At 49.1% G+C, this 27414-nt stretch overlaps 1 long non-coding RNA gene across 2 annotated transcripts; it reads left to right on the top strand.

The window, feature by feature from the left end:
* Nucleotides 1-8457: 8457 nt before the first annotated feature.
* LOC308505914 lies at nucleotides 8458-25372 on the top strand. Of its 2 annotated transcripts, XR_013994638.1 has the most exons (4): nucleotides 8458-8747; nucleotides 15179-15343; nucleotides 18169-21375; nucleotides 23867-25372. It is a non-coding gene; the product is annotated as an uncharacterized lncRNA (long non-coding RNA). The 2 variants fall into 2 exon arrangements; XR_013994639.1 differs by having other exon boundaries at nucleotides 18169-25372.
* The last annotated feature ends 2042 nt before the right edge of the window (nucleotides 25373-27414 follow it).

Below are 27414 nucleotides of genomic sequence, written 5' to 3'. Positions count from 1 at the left end.
CGGAGGTGTTCTGTGAGAGCCTGGGAGCCACGTCCAGGGCACTGCCACACACGATGGATGGCACAGGCCGTGTGCTGCTCCAGGAGGGACAGGTTGGCCTCCGACACAGGGCAACTGCAAACCCTCACTTCACAAGAAGAAGTTGGGAGCCTGAAAGGATTCAAAATAGGGTCTTTAAAGTTACAGGGACGTGATCTATATCTTGAGAGCTGTGTCTAAGACGGCCGAGGACAGTCATATTTTTACAACACATGTACCCTCCATACAGGCCCATAACCCAGGTTGTTTTGACAGTGGCTTGTCAGTTAACAAAATGAACTGATTTGGGTAATTGAAAATTTGCAAAGACCATGATACAATAGTAAAAATGAGTAACAACAGGTTGCTTAATTTCTTCTCGTTTCTAATTCAGAGCAGGAAATGAGGCAGCGCGTCTGGTCAATGGTTATGAAGTAATTAAGAGGCAAAGTTAAAAGCAGTTCCATGTTGAAATAAGGTTATGCACAGAATTGCAATGTGTCTAGGACGTCCAGGCTTATAGCACCGGTCCTAAGCCAGACAAGCTGGGTTTCAGTCCTAGTTCCTAGATTTATTAGCTGGGCCACACTGGGCCACTTTCTGAAATCTTTTGACTCTTGATGTGCTCACCTGCAGTGTACACATAGTAATAAGTACCTCTCTGGCTCCTACTAAAATGTTACTGAGCGGCCTATGTGAGAACATTTTCTATGCTTAGTGCAGTCAGCCAGATGATCTGTCTGTGTGTGTGTTTATTGTTGCTGTTGTTTGTTTTGCTTTTTTATCTGCATCTGACTTCAGACTGGGGAAAGCCAGAAAGAAAAACATCTCACTGAAAATTACAATCAGCTGGTTGGGACCTCACCCCCCAAATTTCAGAATTCCTGGCTTTGCCACATTAATTTCTTCATTATATATTCATGGGCAAGGTCCATCTCCTCTGCATCTGCCCAGGAATCCCGGAGGAAAAAGGACATCCTCTGTCCATTGAAAGGTTGCCCTGCGCTAGCAGGGCAGACACGCTTGGATGCTGGTGGTGGGCAATGGAAGACCGGTGATGACTGAGTGAAAAATGAGGGAGACTGGAAAAAAGGCAGGTCACTTCAAGGGCGGAGCTCTGCTTCTGAGCCATGTCAGAAAGCACTGTCCTAGACTGCCCCCCCACTCCAAAAAAAAAGCTGCTTGGTTTGTTCTCAAGTTAGTAGACGTCACTCCCCAGGATGCCCGTCTCTGAGACCACTTGGAGGGCATAACCACTCCCAGGTAAATCAATGGGAAAAGCAGCACCCCGCCTAGCACTGGGAATAGCCAGGCTCTCGCAAATGCTAGAGCAGTGTTTCGTGTCTTCACAAGATGGTCTCATCAACACAGAAACCATTTGTATCTACAAACGGTGGAGTGACGGAGTGAACTATTTTTGTTGCCTTGTTGAGGTTCCTGTAGGCCTTGGACGAATGGATTCCATTGAGCCCCGATGGTGGGAGGAGGAAAACGGAGGCCAGAGCTCACAGGGGCTTATGTCTGTGCTCCCATCACCTACCTAAGAATTGGTACTAATTTGTATTGTATAACGATTTGTGTGTGCAAAGCTCATTCACAAGGGCTGTTTTGTTGCATTGATGTTAGAGTATATTTTGCCTTCTTGAGAGGGTCGATATGAGAGTGAGTTGAAATAACGTTTGTAAGATGGAAGGACAATTATTTCCCAATTTCTGTCAAGGAAACCGATTCGGATCAGGGAAAGATGTGAGGAAAACACAGGCGAAGGGCCCCCCTGCTTTCCCAAAGCATCTGTTCACTGCTAGACACTGGTCCAGGCACTTTGCATGTGATTCCTCCTGTCATCCTTCTCACAGTCCTGTGTGGAGGGTGTTAATATTTTTCATTTCATAGATGAGGAAACGGAGGGTTGTGTCGTTTAAGTGATGAATACATCAAGGCTGTACAGTTAGTTTGTAGCAGAGCTGGGGCATGAACTTCAAATGTCTAGCTCCATATGTGGTTTTGTTTATGGGCCACACAGCCATATAGGTGACTTCAAAAAAGATCTCCCAGGAGGAGATCTGTGAAAGAGAAAATAACCTGTCAGCGCTGACTGAGGCTGCTGACCCTCACGATGGACCAGCCATGACTTGCCGCTCTGCAAGTGACAAAGCCGGAGTTCCCACCACGCGGCTCCGGGCGACGTTCTCTGTCCTGCTTCTTCCCGACCGGGTTCCACCGGCAAGTCCCAGGAACTGAGAAGCAAGTGCCACAGGTGGAAAGGTGTGTGCCCTGCTGACTTCCTGTGCCTGTGTGACCTGACGCTGGGATGGAGGGGGATGGCCTGCGAGGTTTGCAGTTACCACCTGGGTGCCGAGCTCTCAGTGGCACCGTGGTTGAGCTCAGCACCAAGGGTTTGGAGGTGTTGAAGGCCACTCCCTTCCCCTGGGGCTGTACCCGTCCACTTGGAGAGCCACACAGGGTCAGGAGCCTGTGGTATCTGGGGCCATATTTGACGGCACTCATACCTTTCTGCCTTCACCTACCTTCCATCCAGGCTCTCTACTGCGGTCTCCTTTGAGGAATGGGCATCACTGGGTAAATCAAGCCTGCCTATTACTGCCGTTGGCAAATCCACATGCAAGGGATTGCATCGAGGTTGTGCATGCTTCCGTAAGGCCGTCAGAAGGACCAAGAAGTTATCACAGGTACAGAATCTGAGGAGTTTTATATGATGGAATGTTATGCAAACTTTGAAATTGGATTTGAAGTACTGTTTATTACATTGGAAGTTACAATGAAATAGGGCCCAAAAGCTGGGCCTTGCATAAACAGTATTCAATCATGTATAATATTTCACACATGCGTCTCAGGCCATAAGTCTGTGTGTACATGAAATGTCAATTTCTTTATTGTCTATAACACAACTGAATATCTGGTTAATATTTGCTTCCCCCAGGGCACAGAATGAAGCCTCCAGCCTTCGTAGGCTCCTCCTCTCTGGCAGGGGGGCTGTCCTCAGTGTTAGCGTCTTGCCAAGGTTGGGGGGGCATGGGGTGCAGAACAGAGCATCTGGTCACTGACCCCCGGGACCTGCAGCCGAGATGTGAGTTGTCCTCACCAGTGGGGCTGTCTGCAATCTCGAGTCGTGCTCAGGACCAGAGACCCTGGGTGCCCAGGCTGGATACGGATGTGGGGTTGTGACATCAGGGAGCGAGGTGTGGCACCCACACATCTCCTCTCAGCCTGTCTTTTATTGTCTGGGGGAAATCCTTCTTTGCCCCTGTTTCTAGCCTGACACTTTATATTAGACGTTTGTGCTCGGATGCCCTCTCCTCTGACTTGGGCTTTTGGGAAGAGACTCCAGGAGCGGTGATCACACACAAAACTCCCCCGTGAATAAGGAAAAAGGAAAAAGAAAATGAAGAGGGAGACACGCAGCCACAGAGGTTAGTGTCTGCCTCTGTGTTTAAAAATCCGTCCATCTGTATTTCTGTGCATCTCTGGCTCTCTCTCTATGGATCTGGAGGGAAACACACCAACGCATTAGCAGTGGTTCTCTCTGCCTGGTAGGCTTTACAACAGTTTTAATGTTTAAAAATTCCTCTGTAAACATGTAGTCTGAATAATTAGAATAACTAAATAATGCCATTTTGTAAGATGACGGACACGGACGTGTTTTAAATTTGTGTAGGAGTCTCAAAAATGGGGTGTTTGGAAGAGTAACAGACAGGGCACGAGCTGTCGCCTGTGGGTTTCGCGCAGGGCACGGCAACATTTCGTTTCTCCTGCCGAATGGCGAACTAATTTCTCCTAGCTTATTTATGCAGAGTTAGTGACAAGACATGCAACTTGAGAGGTCACCTGTGTCATCGTTTCATGTAATTTGTGCAGACAATTACTGTTTCTCCAAATAGGCCACGTGACATCTGACTCCAACCGTGACATTTGTATTCACTCTCAATGTGTAATGTTGTGTAATGAGTGTGTAATGTCACATATTATTTGACCAGAAAAGTGAAAACTGAGGCTCCGCTCTGACTGTGGGGTACCCCATGCCGGTAGGACCCTACACGGTGGAACATTCCTTCTCATGCAGGCTTTCCAGAATTCCTCCTGGTAACCTTCCTAAACACTTTCACGGGAAATAGATCGTGGCATAGTTCTAGAACTCTGTGAATCAGGAAGAAGCCAGGAAGTATAATAAAACTGCCAACAGCTGAACTACTTAGTTCTTCTCTTTTCCTGGGGTCTTTGGTTGGGTCCCTGCACGGGTCTTCTAAGTGGCCTCCTTCCTCTCCAGCCCCTTCTCCCACAACTAGTCTTCCATCTTGGCGCCACTTTGCTTTTTCTGGAATTTAAATCTGATTGTGATGTTCCCGTGGTGAAGAGCTCTCTGCTATTTACAGGATAAAGTCCCAGCCACAAGGCACAACATAAGAGGTTCTCCACTAGAACTTTCTCCAAAGAAAACATACAAATGACCAACAAGCACATCAAAAGACGCTCACCTCACTAGTCATCAGGGAGAAGCAAATGAAAACCACAGTGAGGTACCACTTCACACCCACTGGGATGGTGTAATAATACTTCTTAAAAGTGAAACAGAAAATAACAAGTTGAGGATGTAGAGAAATTGGAACCCTCCTACGTCACGGGTGGGGATGTAAAACACTGCAGCTGTGCTGGAAAAGAGTTTGACATTTTCTCAGTAGTGTAAATACAGAGCATCACATGACCTAGCAATTGCATTCCTAGGGATGTACTCAGAAGAATTGGAAACAGGTCTTCAAACAAGAAGTTGTACACGAATGCCCATAGCAGCTCTATTCACAACAACCCGATAGGTAGAAACAATCCGAGTGAGCATCCACTGGTAAACAGGTTAACAAGACTCGGCCTACCCATGCAATGGAATATTATTTAGGTAGAAAAGCAGACAAGGTGCCGACAGGTGCTACAGTGGGACGGACCTTGAGAACTTCAAGGCAAGTGAAAGAAGACAGACTTAAATGACTGCATAGTATAGGATTTCATCCAAAGGAAATGTCCAGAATAGACAAACCATAGAGACAGAAAACAGATGACTGGTTGCCGAGGACACTGGGTGGGCAGAGGAGGGGGCATGGGCAGTGACGGCCTAATGGGTCTGAGGGTTTTAGGGGGTGAAATGTTCCGGCACCACTGTGAGGACGGCACACAACCATGAGTGTGCTCAATGGCACATGATAAAATTGTTAAAACGGTAACTTTTATCTGTTACCGTGCTCAGGAAAACAAAATTTATTTTAATGGCTTTCCATCTGAACCTAGCATTCGTTTTCTGGTTTTCCTATCCCAGCCCTGCCCTCAGTGGGCTGACCAGGTCAAATGCTCACACGTCACAGAGTTGACACATGGACTTGTATCTTCATTTCTGTGCTCCCTCCTCCGTGTGCCTTAAACTGGGGGCCATGCCACTCCCTCCTCTGCCTGACGCGTCTTGGAGCACGCATCCATGTTTCAAGAGGGATCTCATACCAGGACCTCAGGAAATCTTGCCTGAATTACTCAAAGTAGACTTTATACATCCCTTACAGCTGTGCAGGTTATTATTATTTTTTAAATCAAATCCACATGATATTACTGGGGTTACGATGGCTGCGTAACAAATTACCCCAAAGCTGAGGGGCTTAAAACAGTGACAACACTTATTTCACTCACGAATCTATTTGGGCAGGACTGAGTGGGGATAAGGCCTCTGTGTTCCATTTAGCCTCGGGGGGGCAATGTGGAAGCTGGACATGGAAAGCTCACCCACTCCCATGTCTGGTGACTAACATATCCACTGGCTATGGCTTCCACGGGGCTGTCCGCTGGGATGACTACACACTGCCCGTCCCTGTTGCCTAAACTTCCGTACAATATGGCGGCTGGGTCCCCAGGGTGGGTCCCACAATAGAGGGAGCCAAGCAGAGCTGGACTGCTTTCAACGCCCTGGTCTCGGGAGTCATGTGGCATCACTTTCACCTCATCCTACTGGAAGTGAGTCACTGAAACCAATCTCTGTTCAAGAGGAGGTGAATTAGACTCCACATTTTCTGAACACCATGTCAAAGAACTTAAGGGCATGTGTTACGATCATCACAGATACCCGCCCAGTGTAAGACAGGTACACACACTCTGGAGCCCACTGGTCATTATCCCTTCCACTACATACTCTTCTTTATTTTTCTTTTGGTGTCTTATCTTCTCTAGACTATCAGTTAGCTGCATGAGATGGTATCGATTTTGCTCAGCATCATTTTGGCACACATTGCATTCTACCTAAATATCTATTGCATGAATAAATGACATTATATTTCACTCATTTGTTGACTTGATGTTTTCAACCTGCCTGCCTGAGAGCAGGAGCTGTGTTTTCTACAGCGTCATAGGCACACACTGGGCAGTGTACTGACCAACACTGAGGAGAACGACGGTCACTTGTGAAAGGAACTGACCAATGTGTGGAATGACGACCACAATTGTTAGCTGGACATATTGTGTATTTGTGTATGCTGCTGCTTTCGAAATACTCTCATCTGTTAGCTAACCTCAGTGACGACAGACATGTATTTTTCTTACAACTCTACATTCAGGTCTAGAAACATACTTAAAACACAGGGAGTATTCAGTGCATCTCTTCTGTTTACTAATTAAAGTAATGAAAGAGTTTGTAGAAAGCTCTTACAGAGAGAGAGAAATTGACAAATATTAACTGTCAAATAGCTGTGCCGTATGTTACATTTAATGAATTCTGTTATAAATAGAATAGGATTTCAACCTGTTTTGTCTTTTAATATTAACTCTGACCTGTAATCAGGCCAGAGCAGTGGTTTTGGGTTAGGTTGATGTTGCCCTAGACACTTGGCAATGTGTGTAGATTTTTGGGGAAGTCTCAGCTGGAAGGTGCTACTGGCATTTGGGAGGTGGAAGCCAGGGGTGTGGGCAAACCCCCGCAGTGCACAGGACGGCCCCCCGCAAAACGGAAGCATCAGTGACACATTTCGATAGTGCAGAGGTTCAGACACTCAGGACTGAAACAGGAAAGATGGAGGAGAAAAAGGCCCATGCCTCTCTCCCTCCTCCACGAAGCCTCATCTCAGTGTGAACTTTCTGTCTGGAATTCTCTTGTTCTCAGGTATTCATTCAGGTGACAAACGATGTCATCCTTTGGAGAGGCTTTGAGTCAGATTCCTGCATTCCCCTCTTGGAGTCATCACTTTGGGCAATTATATACCTTTTCTACATTAGTATTAAGATTGGGTATGTTTTAAATGATTGTCAAAAGGAAAACACTTTAAAATGCGTCCTGGAGATAATATAGAAAAGGTGTTTTGCAGAACGTAGGACTCGTCTTCCTAACAGAGATGAGGCCTACACTTTGCAGCATCAGGGGGATCCCATCCGAATATGGCCGTGACTTTGAAGTGTACACAATGAGAGATTGCATCTAGTTCTGATGAGGTCAGATGCAAGCAAGACGTTGTGGTAGAAGCGAGAAACAGTGAGAGCTGACATTTCCTGAGCAGGGATAAGCACTGTTCTAGGCGGTTTGGCACGAATCAGCTCACTTAATTCTTACAGCCCAGGTGGCTGGCAGTGTTTTCCCACCTGGTCAGTGACAATGCAGAGGCACCTGTTACGGGAGATTCCTCCAAGCTACGGAGCTCAGAAGGGCCAGGGTGACGACCAAGGCCTGGGAGTCGTCAGCAATTCTAATGACAATTCCATCCGATGGTTACACTGCCTCTGAAAACTACAAGGAGACAGCTTCCTTTTCTTGACTCAAGAAAAGAAAAACTTTAGGTGGGGACAATTGGAAGGGACTTTGGAAATCAACTAGCTGCCTGCTTGCAAGCCTGGGAGGACCTTGACGCCCAAGACCCAGATCATTCGCCCAGATCCGGGTTAACTGGGACCCAGGACTCCCAAGTCTCAATCTGTGCCCTTCTGAGTCTCACTCCTCCAGGAACATGTGCATCTGAGATTCCCTACGTGGTTACATTATTTTAAATATCCACGTCTCCCAGTCAACCAATCTGTTCCATATGGAGTTGAAAGTCACATAAATTAAATGAGAACAACATGTTACATGCGAATGAAAGAGTGGTTGCTGGATTTTTTTTTTTTTCAAGAATAAAATGACTTTGATCGATAGGCATTTATGGCAAAACACTAGAAACGACAAATATCTGAATGCTGAAAACATATTTTAATTGGCTGAATGAATAAAAGAGAGGAACTTAAACAGAAGCCTTGGGATCAATGCATTTGGCTAAAAATGATGAATTCTCGTCGGGCACCTACGCAGAGGTTGTGTTGTGAATGGCTGGAGCCCTGGCAGACAGAAGCTGGGGGCGTCAGGATGGTGGCACTGCAGGAGTGTCTTAGAGAGACAGGAGGGTTACAAGCTTTGGGGACGAGACAGTTAACGCCTCCCTGTGCGAATGAGTTCCATCACACAGCGCCGGTGCCAGGTCAGCAGTCTGCCTGGAGCTCGGACGTGGCTGGTCGTGCCAGGCAGTGCCAAGTGCCCCTGGCAGCCCTGAAGAGGATTCCCAAACCCAGGTTTCATTGCGCAGCCTGGAAAATGCTGCCTGGTGAATGGAATCTACGAGCTGTGCTGGTGCTTCCCAGACGAGCCACACTGGCGCACAGAACACCCCCGGCTGGGAGCCCACAGACTCTGTGACAAAGGGACCTCAAGCTGAGACCTTGCTCAGGTAGGTTTAGGCTCTGGGAAGTGGCTGCTGCTCATGTGTGCCTGGGGAGAAGCCCGTCTGCCGGGCTGGACGCTGCTATCAGATTGACTGCTGAACACCTTTTGCTGTTTCCATGATTCCTTCTTGAAAAGCATGAGCGAGGCTGGTCACGCACATTGGTCAGAAAGCCACCTCTACAATCAGGGAGCCGGTTTCCAGCAGACTCTGGCTGATGAGGGATTCTAGCTGCATCTCTCCTGTGTCAGCAGCACACCAGAGTGTGATTAGCGTGTCCCCAGAAGCGATTTCTCACGGCCCCTTCAGATTAATACGGGGATTGTGGTGAGGGAATGTGCCAGGGGGTCTGGAGGGCTGAGTGCTAGTTCAGAAACTGCCCTGGGTTGCCAGGAAGCTGTGTGGTGTTAGGAAAATTCACGGAACCTCTCGGGGTTTCGGCTCTTCATTGAAGATGATGGCTAAACGTTGGCAGCAATAGGCTCCAGCTCATCGGGGTAGAGATTGTCCACTTACCTTTGTTTGCTAAGCCCTTGGCATGGGATGTGGTGCTCAGCGTGTCTAAAATTTGCCCATGAACTCACAGTGCTTTGGAACAGAAAAGCTGACAACGAAATGTAGATGTAAGCGTGGAAAGGCCACAAAGTCTAGGGTATCCTCCCAGGAGAGCCAGCGAGCCTTTCGGATCACTTATTCTGTGTTGTCACAATGCCATCAGTTAAGCTCTGAATAACTATTAGGCCAGTGTGGGCACTGCAGTAGGTGCCACGGCGCAGGGGGCCTGAGCTGTGGGTTAAGCGACTTGATGGAGTGTGCATGGGGGCTTTGGGCTGAGGGCATTTTTGGAACAGTGTGGAAGAAATCCTGGTACAACGGCCACTTGAGTATGATGACCTTGAAACATACCCAACTTGGGGTCAGCCTACAAGATGTCTGATTCACTGGGGAGGGTCTGCCAGTAGGAATTGCTGTTAATCAAGCAAAGATTCTGGTTTCGATAGCCAGCAGATTCATTCAAATTGTACCTTCAACTGAACTCTTGGAAAAGTGAACCTGACCCTTACTTTCCTGGTTTAGCCTCGGCAGTGCCTCCTCCCTGCCTTCAGGGTGATGTTCAAGCCCTCCTACGCCCACCAGGCGGATACCTGCCTCCCTGGCTTATTTCCAGAGACTCCCCGAAGCTCAGGCTCATCGTGTGTATTTTCCTCCTGGCTCCCTGATATTATCATCATCACGCTGTTTTGGGGGACCCTCAGCTTCTATCATCCCCTCCCAAAACCTGCATGACCTGTGTCCAGCGTAGCTGTAGTTTCCTTTCAAAGTACCCTGGGGCTCATATAGGTGTTGCTCTCCTCCCCCTGTGTTGTTTCTGACACAGAATTGTACTGTAATTACCTGTACCCCTCACTTGTTGGGGCGACCGCAGGGCAGGGGCTCTGGCTTCGGCATCTGGTGCTCCCGTCGTCTGGCACACAGTAAGGAGAACCTCATCCCACTGCAGGTGGAGAGAAAGTATGGAGCTCTGGGGAAGGCTCTGGAAGCTTCCAAGAGGTCGTGTGTCTCCACAGGCCTGGCAATCTGCAGAGAACAGCCACAGAAACCAGGACGGCACACAGGAGCCCAGGTCTGGGTGGACCGTGGGGTAGGAGAGCTGCAGCCCAGCAGACTGAGTGAGCCGGGCACACTGGGGTCCCCGGCAGGGCTCCCCGGCTGACGGCAGCCAGTGTCTCCCTGCTTGCCACGGCCTGCGCGACACTGGACGGGGCGGAGGCCAACGAACTGAACTAAATATTGAAGTCAGGATGGAATTGTAGGCAGGCAGGGACCGTCACACACCCCGTAGAAATGAGTTGCATTTTTCCAGTATTGGTTCCAGCATTGCTTGGTCTCATAGGACAGTGCATTGCAATCACGGCTCGGGTAATTTGCACAGAGGCCTGTAAGACTCTTTTTTCCCAGAATCAAAGCGTAAAGCCCCCTGGCATGGACAGTGAGGAGACTACCCGGTGGGATGGGGGTGCACACACAGCATTGTCCCCACCCAGCCGTGCAGGTGAGAAAATCTACCTGAGTTGGGTACAGTGGCCCCACGGCCCTGTGCTCGTGCAGTCTGCTGCCCTTTGTGTGGGGTTGGTCCTACTGATTACAAGCTGTGTGTGAAGAGTCAGATCTCATAGGCCACGGGCATCTCAGATGGGTTTAGACAAGAAAGGAAGTTGATTGGGTTACGTAACCAGGAGGATGAAACTATGATTTCCCTTCTGTGCCAGCTGGATCCAGGGATTCAATGGAGCGAATAGGTAAAGGTCACGGAGAGGCAGGGCCAGTAAGGAATTGGTGTTTTATTGAACGTGTGCTGGGAGGTTTGACAGCGGGACAGCGACATGACCTTACTGGTGTTTTGCAAAAGGATCACAGTGGCTTCTGCAGAAGAATGGATTTTACGGGGACAGGAGTGGCAGCAGAGACACCAGTTAGGAGGGTACTGCAGAGGGTCCGGCGGGAAGGACAGGACGGGGGCGGTGGGGGGTGCAGGGATGTGTGTTCTGGCAGCCACACACTTGCTAATGGGTTGGGTGGGGCTTGGGCGGCGCAGTGAGCGATCGGTTCATTTAGGGACAGAAGGAAATTAAAGATCATCCCTACAATTTTTAACACACGTGAAAACTTAGCACTTTGTCTATTTCCCCCCGGTTTTCATCTTATTCAGAAGGAAAGTGCGCACATGGGAGAAATTCAGATTCAAACCCTGCCACACTCATTCAGGTGGCCCGTTATCCTAATCCTGCTTACTTGTGCCTCGCTTGTCTGTCATCGCAAGGTCCCCTCTGCACAGATGTGGTGGTGCGGGCGGGGGGCCCAGGGCTCCGGCGGGCAGAGCCTGGACGGGGGCCAGCCTCCAGGCTCCACACTGTCCTGCAGCTCCACGCCTTGCCCGGCGGAGAAAGGCTCCCGGAGGCTCTGCAGGTCTCAGCTGTCCGTGGTATGCCTGTGTAATAGGGGCTGGGATTTATGCCGCCAGAAGAATTCGAGAGCTTTGCCTCGTCACTGCAGAGCACACATGCTGCCTCGTCACTCTGCAGCCCTGGTAACCCAAGTCCAGGCGGTCCTGGGTCCTGGGCTGGGGCTGCTGTTATGGCCCCTCAGTCCTGGGACCCAGGTTCCCCTGCCTGGGTCAGTTAACCGTCAGTTAAGGCCCAGTAAACAAGCAGCCCCATGCACCAGGGGGCTGACGTGGGGACGTGAGCAGAGGACATCTTATAATAAGAGCGTCCACCTGAGTTAATGAGTCAGTGAAAAGTTCCTTACACATATCCAGGCCTGGAACAAAATGTGGAATCCCCTTCTCAGGAGTGGTTCCGAGCAAGGAGCTGGGGGCTGGGCCTCGGGCTGGGCCGTGGGAGGCCCCTAAGGTCCACACCGGTATCAGAACCAAGACAGTGTGGGGCTCTCTGAAATTACAGCCCTGGGCCTGTGGGGCTTGGGTCTCAGTTATCGTCCCCGTCTCCCTGCCCGAGGCCTCCGTTCCCAGAACCCCAACTCCCGGCGTTCACCAGGAAGGTCTTCCCTGCTCCCCTGGGCTCTGGGCCTGTGCGGCTGCAGACTTGAGGAGGTGCTGTCTTCACAGCAGCTGTGGGGAGCTTCTCCCCACATCTCTTCTCCCTCTGAATTCTGTATTTGTCCCCTCCCTTCTGCGCGATGGTATCACCTAAGGTTTGAGAACACTTTCTGGTGTACAGAACAAACATCTGCAGGCACCACAAAAAGAAAACACAACGGTTGTTTATACAAGAACCTTCTCCGTGTCATGCATTTTGCCGCGGTGGGAGGTTTGAAACCATCTCTCTGATTGCTGGCATTTTCGGGTGTTTGGGCATACACTACAGGCCCTATTCTTTGTCAGTATTTTAAAAGAAGAAATTCAAAGAGATGGTGTGGATGTTGTCCTAGACTCCTCCGTCATAAAATCAGAAACCCACCATTGTGACACTATGCAAAGGCGATACTGATTTCAACAGCAAAACCAAAATCACCGCAAGCAGACAACGAATTTTCATCAGGAAAAGAGAATGTGAACTCGTATGAAGAGATGAGGTCATGCCAGACTTGAAGATGACTTTAGATGAACGTACAACAATTTAACCAGCATGATGCACAGTGAAAGAAATTTGTCTATGAAATATCCTAAGAAACATTCTATATCTGGAATATTTGTCATGCAATTAGGAAAATTATCAGTGCATACTTTGCTCGCTTAAAATTTCATGACAATTTCAAATATTAATGATAGTATGTTTTATTTTTAAAATAACTTATTTGACATTTATTTTGTGTTAATGTAACTTTGTTTTAATGATTTCTATTTTAGAAATAACTTACTTTTTATTAAAAATACAATGTCACATCATATAAGTTTATAATAATAAACAACGCATTAACTGAAACTCTTTAGTTATAACCAAGTTACAGAAAAGGATTTACTGTTTATTACTGTGATCACTCATTATTGAAAATCAAATGAATACAGTGTTACAAAAAATACAGAAAAACTCACGATTTCGGAAATACCCTGGACTTCCTGGGAATTCCAATATCTCTTTCCTGAATCCAAAAGATTTTCATCTGATGGAAATTTGGAAGCAATAAAATGTGCACATGCTGCAGAGTGACTTACAGAACTCAGGACTGATAACTTCAGAAGCAGAAGTGAGAAAACCATTAATGTTGCCTGAGGCAGATGGTTAAGGGAACAGTAATGAGACAGTACATAATTTAAGATGGGTTTTGAAGGATGAATAGGAGTTCATCAAACTTAAGAGAAGAGAAGGATATCTCACGCTGTACAAGCTGTGTGAGCAACAACCTGAACTGAAGACTATGTATTATGGTAGCAGCACAGTAGGAATTAGAAAGAAAAATATAAATGCCTGTCAGTGTAACAAAATGACCTTAGAGGAAGGCTCAGTTCATACTAATCCCTAGAAAAGAATACATACACCGAAGGTGGGCAAAGCTGTTGGAATAGGATTGGAGCCCTGGTATGTGCCCTTTCTTTTCACCTCTGTCTTCCCCCACCAAGTCCGTCCTCCCCCTCTCACCTGCATGCTTTAGTCGGTAGAACCATTGGCTCTTATCCTTCCTCTCTCCATTTTCCACTTTTCAGGTCTCTCCCCACCTTCTCTACATTCTGGCACAGAAATTGCATAGTGATACTTGTAGGGCACACAGAAGGCTGGGCACAGACAGGGGTGGCCTGGGTCCCAGTCAGCACACCTAGAAGCCGGTAGTACTATTGGGAATTGTTTTGCTAGTACACACACACACACACACACACACACACACACACACACACACACAAAGACACCAGTCCTCTCTCTCATGCGGTTTTCGTGCAGGGCTGTCTGCTTAGCTGCCTGGCCCTTATCAGCTCACCCTACTAATGCCTCCAAGTCCTAAGGCTTTTTCACAACGGCCTAGTCTGAGCTCCCCTGTTTCCTCTTGTCACTGCAGCTCCCAGTCCCCCTGGGGCAAGGCTTCCAGCATCTGCCTGTTTCCATCAGTCTCCCTGCTACATAGACCTGTCAGTTACTTACATATTCACGTGATAGTTTAGGTGCAAAATATCCATACCCATCCAGAGTTGTCTTTGGCCCCTAATAGCTAGATGCCTTTTTCCCCCTATAAAATTTGTGAAACAGATACTTGGATGTCCTTGTGTCACAGTGCCTTACTTTCTAAATTAAACTCTGTTTGTGAATTATGCACATGTTATTCCTAGGACAGGATACTACGGTGTCCTGTAACCCCAGACCTGAGCAAAGTGGCCCCCAGGAAACACGGTCCCTTCGGCACAGAGTTGGCAAACTCCAGTTGCCACACAGGCCAGGCAGCAAGCACAGGGGGCAGAAGCAGTCCAGGTGCAGAGCGAAGGGAGTGCCTGCCTGTTCACAGAGAATGGCCAAATGTTAATGGGGACACACACGGGTCCTGGGGTGTGAATATTGAGGAGTTCCTCGGGAATCCAAAGACCCGGAACCAAACATGGAATGTCCTGGTTTTGGAAGCTCTGTGCCCACCCAACACGACCCTGTGTCGGTGGAAGGCGTGTGGTTGAAGAGCTTCAGCTTTGTCATTTCAGCTTAGTGCCATCAACAGAGCACAGGCATGGCCTAATGGGGGGCCCAGTACTCAGATCCAGGCCCAGAACTGTTTTCTGAGGTCAGCTTAGTGATTAGAAATAAATAAGTAAACTCAGTGTGAAGGGCAGGGTCTCTGCGAGGTAGGTGGGCTCCAGTTTTCCTCAGGCCTCACCACTCCCTGCTGTCTTCCCGGTTGCCTGGTTTGCATTCTAATATTTCCTACCCAGCCCTGTAGACACTTGCATTTTTCACTGCGTCTACAAACTGATGTACCTTTCAATCTCTTGTCCATTTCAGGGTTTACCGTCTCATGGGAGAGTTAAGGCAGAGGATTTGATAACCACGCATAGCCAAAAAGTGTTATGAGTGACATCCTGTGGCACGGCAGCGTGGCTAGTGGTGTGATGTGGCTGTCCTCCCGCTGAGACTCCACGGTTCTGGTCTGTAACCCACAGTTTTCAGGTATTGTGATGTTCGAAACAGCCTACTCCGCAAAGCATCGATTACAGTGCCTGAGACATAATAGGAACTCAGTACATGGAAACTGCTTGTTGTTGTGCTTGTTATTTTATGGTGATTATTTTTATTCAAGTAACTTACATCAGTGGACACCAGTGTAGAGCCAACTAGCCTTGGAATCACCAAGGCAGAAATGCTTATATTCATACACTTACAGGGCCCCTTAGCTGTGTTTCTTATATACAAACACAATAGAGGTGGAATTCTAAAGCCCCAATTAAGTGGAATAGGTCGCTTTCCTGGTAACAATAGGCCAGAGCTAAGCAACAACAAAAAAAAGCTACTTAGTTTGGCAACCTTTGTTCAGAAGAATCTTCTGAAAAAGCCCCCCTTGGAAGATTCTGAATGGGGCCAGAGAACCTTCTTAATCCCCGGCCTGTCTCACAGAGGGTTAATTGAATGCGTGGGAGGGGGTGGGTCCCCCTTTTGTGGCAGTCTCCGTCACAAAACAAAAACCCATTGCTAGGTTCCGAAGAGGATTCTCTCTTCTCACTCACACTCTGTGTTGAAAGAAGGGCTGCAATCCCCCTTCTTTCTGGGCCAGGAGGGGGTGAAGGAAAAGATAAATCTTGCAAACACGTAGAATTTGCTGGAAAAGGTGCAAGTTCCATTTCAAGCTCCAAATTGAATGCAGACTCCTAACACAGATGCTCTCCCCTCTTTGTTCCTTGAGGGGTAGGGGGCAGCTGTCTCCTGCAGCAGTTGGGCAGGGGGCGTGAGTCTGTTGGGCTGCCCACCCCCCTTCCATCCCCACCCCCACCCCGAAACAGCAGGCTGCACATGGTAATTAAGCCTCGGGGCTGGAGACTTGGGACTCCAGTGTGGAGAAATACTACACTGAAGACCCACCCCCGGCCTCCCCTCCCACTTGCTGTGGGATTTCCTTTAGTTCCACATGGATTCCCAAGTAAACAAGCCTGAAAAGAAGTCACAGGCGGGAATTGAATTAGCACCTTAGTGTAGCTTGTAATGAACTAGTTTGCTTAATTAGAAGATCATGAAATTATAACATTGAACACCATCACGGTGCAGCTAAACATCGAGGGCTCACCTAGCTTTCATTGGTCCTTGGCAGAACATCCATCTTAAATACAATGCGCTTTTAAATATTAGACATGTTTTTTACAAGAGACAAATTGGAATAGCAGAATGATGGGCTCCTCCCACCTAAGGACCGGGCTACAGCTACGTGGTGTGTCCTTAGGTGGGCTGTTCCACAGCTCTGGGCCTCAGCTTCCTTTCTGTAAAATGTGTGTAATTTTACCTGTCTGGGAATTTAGTCTGAGGAGTAAATGAAGTCATTATAACCGCTGCACTTGGAACAGTGAGCACGTGCAAAGCATAGTACTAATTCACCCGCACACACGCTCTGCTCAATGCTCATGAATTTCTGGGGCCTGGACCAGCTTGATTCTCAACATACAGACAGTGAAACCTCAGGCACACAGGAGTAACGTCAGGTCACCCAGGACCACAGTTTGACCTCCTGATGGAGTTCAGATCCAAAGCGAGCTCTGCTGACTCCAGAGCGTAACCTTTTAGTGTAACCAGACTGCTCCCCAGACTATGCCAGCACTTTGTGTACGAAGTGCTCACATGGCCCCTCAAGTTCAGTGTTTGGTGTCCTCCTCTCATTCCCTTCAGGGGACAGGGAACATCTGGCCCTGCCTCTGGTTGAGGTCTCCCTGTAGACAGTGTTTCACTGCCCCATGGAGTCTGAGTTTACAGCCCATTAACAAAGAGGTACTTTATTTCTGAAGTCATCACGGGCCATTGCTGTTGGTCTGGGAATGAAGGAAAGGCCGATGCGTCATGGGAATGCTTGCAAACACACACCCAGAATCGTCGCACCAGCCATTCTCCTGAGAGGTGTGTCTGTCCGAGGACTATACTTGGTTCTGGACATGGTAGAACTGGGTCGTCCAGCACTTCTTTCGTGGGTGTGCATGGGCACCCCTGGTCTAGCCACCATGGAGAAAGAGGGCGAGAAGTTTTCTTCTCTAACCACCTTCTGTACTTCCAACAGTGAGAGCTTCTCCATCAGCCGTTGGAGGGCAGGAGGGCACCTGGCTCTGTGTTCTGGCCTTGCCTCTTCTGCCCTCATTTCCTCAGTCACTTCTAAGTCCCTTTCTGGTTTGCCAAACCCAATAGGTATCGTCCATACAGTCATGATAATTAATAAATAATTCAGAGCAGGGAAGAGCCAAGTAGCTGAAAAGTTGACGGCAAACCGAAGTCTCCACGTGGCCATGAATGCATGCCCCGGTGTAAGGATAAAGTCATCTTGTCCTCAGTTTCTCCTTGCAGTCGTCCAGCATCCTCCTTCTGTCCTTGGGTCTTGAGGGTGGCAATGGGGAGGAAAACTGGGAGGGCCCAAGAGTAAGGGAGCATGCTTGGTGACAAGGGGGACAGTTGAGAGAGGGGAGGACTTGATCTTCCTTTCCCTTCCAGCTCAAAGCACATTTTGGAGAGACTTCATGGTGGGGGATGAAGGGAGCCGTTCAGAGGGAAAGATGGGCAGTGGGGTGGGGTGGGGAATCAAATGCCGGGCTACAGTCGCTCTGGTTGGGTCTCTGCGTCCCTCTGGCTCCTTGGCTCCTGTCCTCCCCTCCCCTGAGTGGGCTAAACAGGCAGTTCCTCTTCTTTGTGCTTATTTTCTCAGAAGCAGAGGTCGTGGGAAAGAAGCAAACTGGGTGCATGGTGTGTGAGGCGGGGGTGGGGGTTGGGGAGGCTGCCCTTTCTGGGGAGCTCTTTGTGATTGTTTCTAGGAACCGCTGGAAGAACGGCTTCATGTCTTGTGTCGTGGTCCTGTCCTCTGCTCTAATCCCATTTGGGCTACGGGACCCCAGTTCCATCTGAGATGGGTAGATATGGCCCCAAACTTGACCGACACTCCCCCTAGTGGCAGCCTGAAGACCCACCCTGCTGCCCACTCCTGCACACTCAGGTCCTTGGCTTTGCTTCTCAACGGACAGAATGCTCTGGAAGACCAGGCCTCTCCACTAATTTCACATTCGTGGTGCTCTGCTGGAAGCTCAGGGCATGTGGCTCTGAACACGACATGGTAATGTCCTGCCAGTGTTAACATCCGGAGGGTACAGTAGCCATGTGCCCATGAGGGAAACAAGACGGCAAGGTGTGTTGTGGGAGCGCAGAGGAAAGCATGCCCATTTCACCCAGGAGAACTAAATCAGAAAAGGCGCCAAAGAAGGAACAGCGTTTAGTCTTGACGTAAAGGGTGAGCATGCATCAACAGTCAGATTTCGGGGACAGTGGGGGTGGCGGGGAAGCCACCTGGAGCTACAGAACTCCATGAGAAGGTTGGGGTTTAACCTTAGGCAGTGGTGGAGGGGTGGGGTGAGGAGAGAGAGGCTACTTTCACGTCTGACGAATCCTCCTTAGGATCTGAATCTTTGAAAATTCTAAGATACTAAGCAAAGACTGACTACTTCACAGAGGTCAAGAGTTTCAAAGTGTTCATCAAAAAATAAAAAATAAAAGAAGCACAAACACAAAATTAAACAGGAGTAACATCCACAGCGACAAATAACATTTATCTTCCCAAAGGTTTCCATAGTTTGCTGTTAATGATTCTGAATGAAAACAGTGGCCAATAGTCCAATAATGATGGAAAATTGAAAACTAAAGGCCAATCCAGGCATTGTTCACTGACTACGCTGGGCACTTAAATGAATCACGCCACGTGCACGGTGTCCCACATGCACCCAGCCGGCCCTTCTTGTTTACACCAGTGGACGTGGGCGCAGAGGCAGTGATGTACACGCTGAGTGACCTGGATTGTGACAGCCAGGGGTGTGTAGCAGAACAAGGGACACGGATCCCGTTCTGAGTTCTCCCTGTGCAATTGCTCTATGACTTTCTGTTTGAAGTATGTCCTCCCTTCACATGGACACCCCGTGTAAGGACATGCACATTGTCAGGTGCCAGCTCCTGCAGGAAGAGCCAAAGGATCCACTTTGGATGGGCGTGCCAGGTCTTCACTGGGACCCCCGGTGTCCTGCAGGCTTCACAAAGCAGGCTGGGCAGAGCTGGAGCTGTGGAGAGTTCCTGATCCCGGGATCCTCGGGTCTTGCGCTCACAACACGTTAGGTCAGAAGGTTGTAGATGGAGGAGAACCATGCAGCCATGCAGTTAGCACCGACAATGGGCCGCGTGGGTCTGGAGGTCCGACAGGCATGGCTTCTCCTCCCCCATCTCCCATGTCTGCAACTCTCTTTGCTTTCTGAAGTTTTGCTTTTCCCATTTGAAAAATTAAAACACAGAGACCTATCTTACTGGGTTCTGGAGATGCCCCACAGTGGTTATGCCATGGCTGACAGGAAATCAAGTGTTTGAACTTCTGGAGCATAGTAGGCATTTCAGAGCGGCTGGTACTGAGGTCTAAATGGAGCAAAGCTCCCAACTGAGAGGCACAACCAATAAGAGCATGGAGGTGCCTGGGGGTGACTGCCCCTGGAGACCTCCTACCCCTGACGGCCCCCCGCCTCCCTGGAAGAAAGGCAGTGTGTTCTGTGTGCAGTCCAGACCCACCACTGGCAGGCTGTACGCCATCCTCCTCTTGGTGTGATCTCTGCACCTCCATTTCCCCCCAGGAAAATGGAGAATTCATCAGGAACTCAGTGGAGAATTGTTCTATGTTGGGACCTCTGCACAGCACGGCTATGAGCCTACTTTCCGTCCTCATCCTCCCCCCATCTCCATGCCCCCAGCCTTCCTGTCTGTCCTTTTGTATTTATTTAGCCATTAAAACACCATTTTTGAAACAACTGTGATTGCAGAGTAGTCTCCTAGGCTTTCTGAGGAAGGCAGACAGCTTTAGGAGTTAACTACTTAGAAGGACAAGGTGAAACATTTATCCAAATGGTGACCAGACCAGGTGTCTCTTCTCCGTATCAGGAATGTTATCAATACCTGAGGTCCAGGGACAAGGGAAGCTGGCATTTCCCACAGTGAAAGAGGAAAGCTTGGAAAGCAATGAGCGATCAAGCCAAGAAAAGACATAGAGGAACCTCAAAGGCATGTTACCATGTGCTAAAGCCAATCTGAAAGGCCACATACTGCATTATTCCAACCCCAGGACATTCTGGAAAGGACAAAGTATGAAGATAGTAGAAAGACCAGTTGTTGCCAGGGTGGGGGAATGCACGAGACCAAGCGTGAACCGTAATGTCAGCTACGGATGTAGTTAATAATAAAGTACCAATGTTAGTTCATCCATTGTAAAGAATTGTAACCACACTAGTGTGAGATGTTACGAACAAGGAAATCTTGGCGAGGGGTGGGAGGGAGTAGATAAATGGTACCTTTGTGTCATATCTGTTCTCTCTTTCTGCAAACCTAAAACTGCTCTAGAAATGAAAGTCTATTCATTTTTTTAAAGAAAGAAAAGTTCAAGAAAATGGGATCATTAGAGCAGGTAAGGTTTAACAGGTGGAGCTCGTCAGCAGCACCCACGTGCCACCATGTCTGGGCCAAGCCAGGATGGAGCTCGTAATGGCAGGTACCCTCGGTCTCTATTTATATCCCTCTTGGATAATGCAGGAGCCATGGCTCCGGACCATTCTATTCTTAAACAAGAAGAGACAAGGGACTCACCCAGCAGTGCTGTGTGTCATGGGGAGAGAGAAGAGGGTTTTACACTGAACTTGGTTAAACCTTGGCTTTGCTGCCTATTAGCTGTTTGTCCTTGAGCAAGCCACACAGTCTGGGCACATGTCTTATTTAAAATGTACTAAACAGATTTCACTGATAAAATGCAATACTGTCGACCCATCAGAGAGTGCTGGGAATATCAATGATGCCATCCAGGTAACTACCCAGAACGCTGCTTGGCATAATCAGCTGCTAACACGTTTTTCTTTCTTTCCATTGTAATGAGCAGAAGAGAAAGTGAGAGAAAGTGGTGCCTATCAAGGGCCAGGCTGGAGGAGGCCCGAGGAGCCACGTGACACGGGGTCTGTACCTGCCACTTACTCCTGTCTCACCTGGGAGCTGTATGCGTTTCATGGTCTACTTGTAGCTTCTGTTTCGGTCCTTGTATTCAGTGGTGGCTATTTTTGTGATGATTCTGTCCTGCTGACCCCTATATTGATCTCATAGTTTTAACTAGTGTGGACTCTGGCCTGCAGATTTCTGCTGTTCCTTTGTCATCCCCGAACCATAGCATTTGTCATAGTGACTATTCTATTGTGACCTGGTGAAGGTGTGTCCCTGAAAAGATGCCTGTGTGACCTCTGAGTGCTGAGATTTCCACCCGAGACCCCTGCATATTGCCTCTGGGGTTCTGGACACCAAGCACTGTCCTGGAGTCCCAGTGGACACCCCATTTTGAAAGCCGCCAGAGTCCAGGCCTGTGCTTTGGGACACCACCTTTATCTCTTTGGCTGTTGGAGAGCTAATGCAGGTCTCACCACCTTCTTCTCCTCATGGAAGCCACTGTCCAGTGGCTGAGGAGGTCACTTTAAGTAGGAAGCATATATTCAGTTACTTAATGGCCCAGATGTGAACTTGGTCTTGGCCTCATCTTTCCAAGATATTCTTCTTTTTCTTTTTTTTTGAAGAAGAAAGTGATGCTTTGATCTCAAATTAAGCAAATGTTATTCAAATGACCCCCCTCGCCCCCACCCAGGGGTTGTAAAGTGACTTGGCAGTGGCTCTGACTGTTGGGGGTACACATGCCAAGGCCAGGTGGTGTCTCCTTCTGGGGCATTTCCCCTGGTGGCCTTGGGCCAGTAAGGGAGGTGCCAGTAAACAATCGAGGGGCCCACACAGTGGGAGAGGCTTTATTCTGATTTGTTGGCAGGCGGCTTCCTGGGGAAGGTTTTCCTTCAGCAGAACCTGTGCCCCGTCTGAGGTCTGGGAGCAGATGTGGGCAGTGCTGGAAACACGATCGAGCGGGAACCTCTTCCCTGTAAATAGCGCCCATATGTCCCGGGGCCGGCTGTAGTATCTGAAGGGTGTCTTCTCACATGTCCGCAGCCCCTCTGTTGGGTTCTACAGAACAGATGCTGCACTGGCTCCTGTGACATTCAGTGACGAACTTTACATATGCCGACTTACAGACCTCGTGTAATGACACGTGCTTGGCTCTCAGGCTCCCAAAGGCACAACTTATGGTTTTGTAGAAACTCTGTGCTGTTCTGCTGCTGCTCTCTGTGAGGTTCTGATTTTTCTCATCAGCATTTCAGGCTTCACCTAGAGCATCACGGAGAGAAGTGGGGTTCCTAGCAGCCCCCCACCCTTCCTCACTGTCCCACCAGAAGTCACACCCCAGACGCTGAGATAAGGGAAAAATCAAAATGCACCTTTGATCATTCAAAACATATTTTAAAGGGAAAAAGAAAGGCAGGTCCTAATGTCCAACAATAGGACATTTAAAAAATCCGAAAATGAAAAATGGAGTCGCTGAAATAAAGTGAGTGGGTTGGGCTAGAATGTCTCCTCATGTCTGCTAGCTTTGTCCCTGATTGTAACGTCCATGAAGTGGGGACACGGCTCAGGTGACCTTGAAGCTCAGTGGCTCACACAGTGCTGGCACATTATACACATACACCTGCTAATGGCGGCTTCTCCACGTAAGTGTCTGTGGTGACCTGCTCCTTCCAGAATCTTTGGTGTGGACTGCGGTCACTGCCAGATCCCTTCCCTTCCCACCGGCATCATGGACGTCAGCTTAGTGTGTCAGGAGGCGCCGTGCATTGCTGGAGAGGAGACGAGAAGGGGATGGTGGCAATGGAAGGAGCCTAGCATGCGCCCTCGGGTTTGGTTACCATGCTGGTAGAAACACAGAGATCTCCACAAGCTGCTGACTCCTCTGCAACGTCTCCCATCACACCATTTCTTGTGGTCCCTCATCCTGTGATAGCAAGGATCTTTCAAAAATGGCTGGTGTGGAAACAGTCTACGGAACTTACTGTACATAACAATTAAATATAGTTGACCGCAGGTTACGCTGACACATTAGAAGGATTACGGGCTGTGAATTATGAAGACAGCTCTGTAGCCACCCCTGTATCTGATACAGTTCTCTGGTTCCTATTTTGGAGGTCTGGTCTTGGGAGGCAGTGGTTGTCAGGCTTCCCCCAGCGTCACTCCAAGTGCCAGGCCACCTAAAATCAAGCACAGCTTTCCCATCATCCCTGCATCTCTTACTGTCCTCACGGTGCCTGCTGGTCTCCATCAGCCTGAGGCCTACGTCAGCATTTCTTTGTGCAGAAAAGGCACATGCAACCAAGGGGAGATTTTAGATCTAATAGTGGGGATGGTTTTCATATGTGGTGTGAAATGATCTGATGACAAGAATTGAGATTAAGTGCAGGGATCTCACTGTCCTAAACTTTGTTCGTTTCTGGATATAATAGATTTTCAGCTCCAGTTCCAGGATGGGGTGCAATCTATTTTTTTTTTTTTTTTTTTTTTTTTACAATTCATGCCTCATTTATTCAGAAGCCTTACCCACTGTGGGATTCCAGAAGGAAGAAAAAGAGCTCTGAGAAGTCAAAACATAAAGACCATGCATCCTAAGTCACAAGTGAACAACTAGACGTGGGATGACCAACCCGTCCCAGGTGCCGCCCCACTCCTCACCTCCCCCACCCCCACCCTGCTGGTAGACTGCACTCGTGGTCACATTCATCCCTAGGCACACTTCCCTTAGCAGTCAGGGTGGAAGAAGACAATGGGTGTGTTTGCTGCACCTGTCCGGGATCTTCACCTAGAACCTACCCACTAAACACAGAAACTGACTTACAGTCAATTTCTTTAATAACACTTTAATAACTTACTTTAATAACATATATTTGCAACACAAGTTACCGAGGTGTCCTTGCTATTTTCCCCCCTTTTGTGGACACTTTTCCTTCCCTTCTCCTGGAAACAGCCAAGACTGTGTGCTCTCTTGCCTCTGTGATTCTAATGGTTTCATGTCATAGGGCTAGAAGCAAAGTGTCCAGGCAGCTAGAAGACGACTCAAGTCCTTGCTTTGGACAGCTGGAGTTTGTTAGAGGAGTGACACAGGCTCAGCCAGTGGAGGAAGCAGCAGCACTGTGGAGCTCCCAATGATGAGCGATGACAGCTGCCAGACCAGGGCAGTAGAGGGTACGCCTTGGGGCAAGGAGTGAAACGGCTTCTTGTGGATGCTCTGTGACTTCTGTCCAGTGAGTCCCTGGGACTCCACTCACACTGGAGATGCCAAGAAATGTCAGGACAGTGAGCACAGAGCAATGGCCTTGGGGAAAGTGATAAAGTACCCGTGTGCCCAAACTCAGCTCAGACACAGCCTACCTCATAGGCACAAAGTACCCGTGTGCCCAAACTCTCCATGGGGTAGGTGGAGAGTTTATCTGTGGGACTCTTGGGGCTGAAGAACAAGGAACGCTTCCTTGAATGCTTGGACTATATAGAAATTTCTGGAATTTTGTTTAAGTCTGAGAGGAATGGCTCAAGATGTGATTGAAAATAATTTGCATCCAGCAGCAAGGGACCCTGGGATATGTAGTCTTATTTTGATTGGCCACATGTCGAGCTTAATATTAGGGGTTCTACTATTATGAGAAAAGAGGGGAGTGTGAATATTGGGAATTCTTTACAGTTTAGGAGAGGGATTGAGTTAAAAAATAGAATAAATAAAATATGACAATAGAAAACTAAATGAGAACTCTGTTACCTGAGTGGTACTTTAAGTGATGTTTTTGTTAATTTTCGTGGTAGCCGGCAAACAACAGAAAGACTGTGTTCAGATTGTCTGCTTGCTCTAAGTTGATACTTTTCTGATTGTAGAAGCAATAATACTTCATTGTACTTGTTTAGAAAAATGTTGAACAGTGTGGAGAATCACATAAAATAAATACCATCAGGTGGTAACTACCTCTTTTATGTTGGTATGTATTCTTCTTGTATTTTCTATGGATACATACCTCACAGGTATGTGTTTATGTTTATAAGAGAATCATACTGTATATACCATCTTATAACCAGTTTTGTTTATTTTTTACTTCAATAATTTTATCAGTCTTTACTCTTTTTTCTGATAGAGCCTAATCAAGAGAAGAGAGAGAAGCCGGCAGTTTACTGTGCTGCTCCCCCTGAGGGCCTTTGGGAAGAGATGATCTCAAAGGAAAGCATGGCTGTCCCTCTGAGCCTGTCCCAGGGTGGGTTAGTTAGCAGCCAGCCTGCTCACGCTGTCTCCACTCTCAGGCCCAGTGGGGGCTTTACCTCCAAGGGCTGGTAGCAATCTGCGGGAGGAAAGATGAGGAATCAGAGGGCTGTGTTTACAGATAGCCTTGTGGGTGAGCAGAGAACCAGAGGATCCTGTTATGGGCAGAACCCTGCTGGCCTGTAACACAACGCAGGGAGCTGATCCCGTGTCAACAAAGCCACTGCAGCTCTGCAAAGTGCTGCTTTTAGGGCATCTCATCCAAGTCCCAGGGGAGTGAGGCCAGTGTCTGCTGGCCTAAGGCCCCAAGGGCATTCAGGTGCTGTGGGAAGGATAGGCTCAACCTCCTGGTTTGAATTTGAATTTGAAATCACATTTCTCAAGGTTAGCTTTTCTTTGGGCCATAGGTAAGTTTTGGTACCCAGGGGTGGTGTGTGTGTGTGTGTGTGTTTTAGGGAATATAGGGAGTGGGGGAAGAAAAGAGCAGGGCAGGCCCAACGACATCCGTAAGTAAGCATTTTACTGAGTCCAAGTCAGTCCTAGTTAGGAATAAACACTTTATGGCTGGCCAATGTTCCCTAGGACTTCAGGATGAATTACTATTCTGCACACACACACACACGCACACGCACGCACACTCACTGCCCAGGCCTCCCCGACGTGATCAATAGCGGGCTGACCCAGTGCCCAGAGGGTCAGAGGTGTGAAGGAATCAATCTGGGGCTATTCTTCCCCGCGGGCCCCAGGAGAGCCCGACCGCCCGGCCCCCTGCTCAGCCCTCCCCGGCTTCCCAGCTGTGGCCGCGGACGGGGCAGGCCCCTTTGTTAGGGCCGGGACAGCGGCGGGGGCGGGGGCTGCTGGCGAGGGGGAGGAGCCCGGCCCCCAGCGGGGTCCTGCGCCCCCACCCGCGCACGGCCGTGCCATGGGCCGTACATATGGGGAGAGGGCCCGGGGCGGGGGGCGCCGGCCCGGGAAGGAGTCGGCCCACGCGCGGCGGGTACCGTCCGGAACGTCGCGAGCGCACGTCGCCCGCTGCCACCCGCGTGGCGCCCGCAGCGGGAGCCCCTGCCCCGCACGCCCAGCCCGGCCTCGCCGCCAGCGGGCTGTTCCCGGGGGGCTTTCAGCGCCCCCTCCTCCAGGCGGGCGGACGGCGGCGACGCGGGCACAGGCGGCGCACGGCCCACGCTGCCTCCCCGTGCGCCTCCATCTTACCCGAGGCACCGGCCGCGCTAAAATGGTGGCCGACGTGGAGCGGGAGAAGGAAGCTGCCTTCCGGTCAGACCCACCAAGGCCAGATGTTGCCTGGGTAAGAAGCGCATCTTCCCCGGCAGGCAGTCACCCCCCCAGCTTGTGTCACCCTGGGTGGGGAGGCCTCCGGTGTCTGGGGAGCTCACCTACCTGCAGGGCTTTCCTGCACTGCCTCACCCCCGTGTCCCCGCAAAATCCCTGCCTGGCTCCTTTTGCAAAGGAAGCACATCGCCCTTGCCTCCTACACTCACTTGGATGTGTAAGTGGCCCTGTTACTCTGTCCGCTTCAAAATTACACAGAAACATGTGGAAATGCTCTGATTTTATTCAGATCAAAAACCATGTGCACCAAATCTTCGCAGACCGGATCTTCATGTAGATAAAAGTGAGACCACCGCCAGCGGGGGTGGGGGTAGGGGAGGGGGCATGCTATGGAAATACTGCATTGTACGCTGTAATTTAACCATCGTGTGCCCCAGAATTTCTTTGCATAAATTACAACCACAATGATAGCATCACTTTCACAAAAGGTGGCCGCTAATCGATTCAACTCTCCCAGAGATGGCTGGGCTTTCAAAGCAGAGAAAGGACG

Source organism: Rhinolophus hipposideros (assembly GCF_964194185.1).
Source record: "Rhinolophus hipposideros genome assembly, chromosome: 12".
NCBI lineage: Eukaryota > Metazoa > Chordata > Mammalia > Chiroptera > Rhinolophidae > Rhinolophus > Rhinolophus hipposideros.
This window is presented reverse-complemented; position numbering and strand designations above follow the sequence as displayed.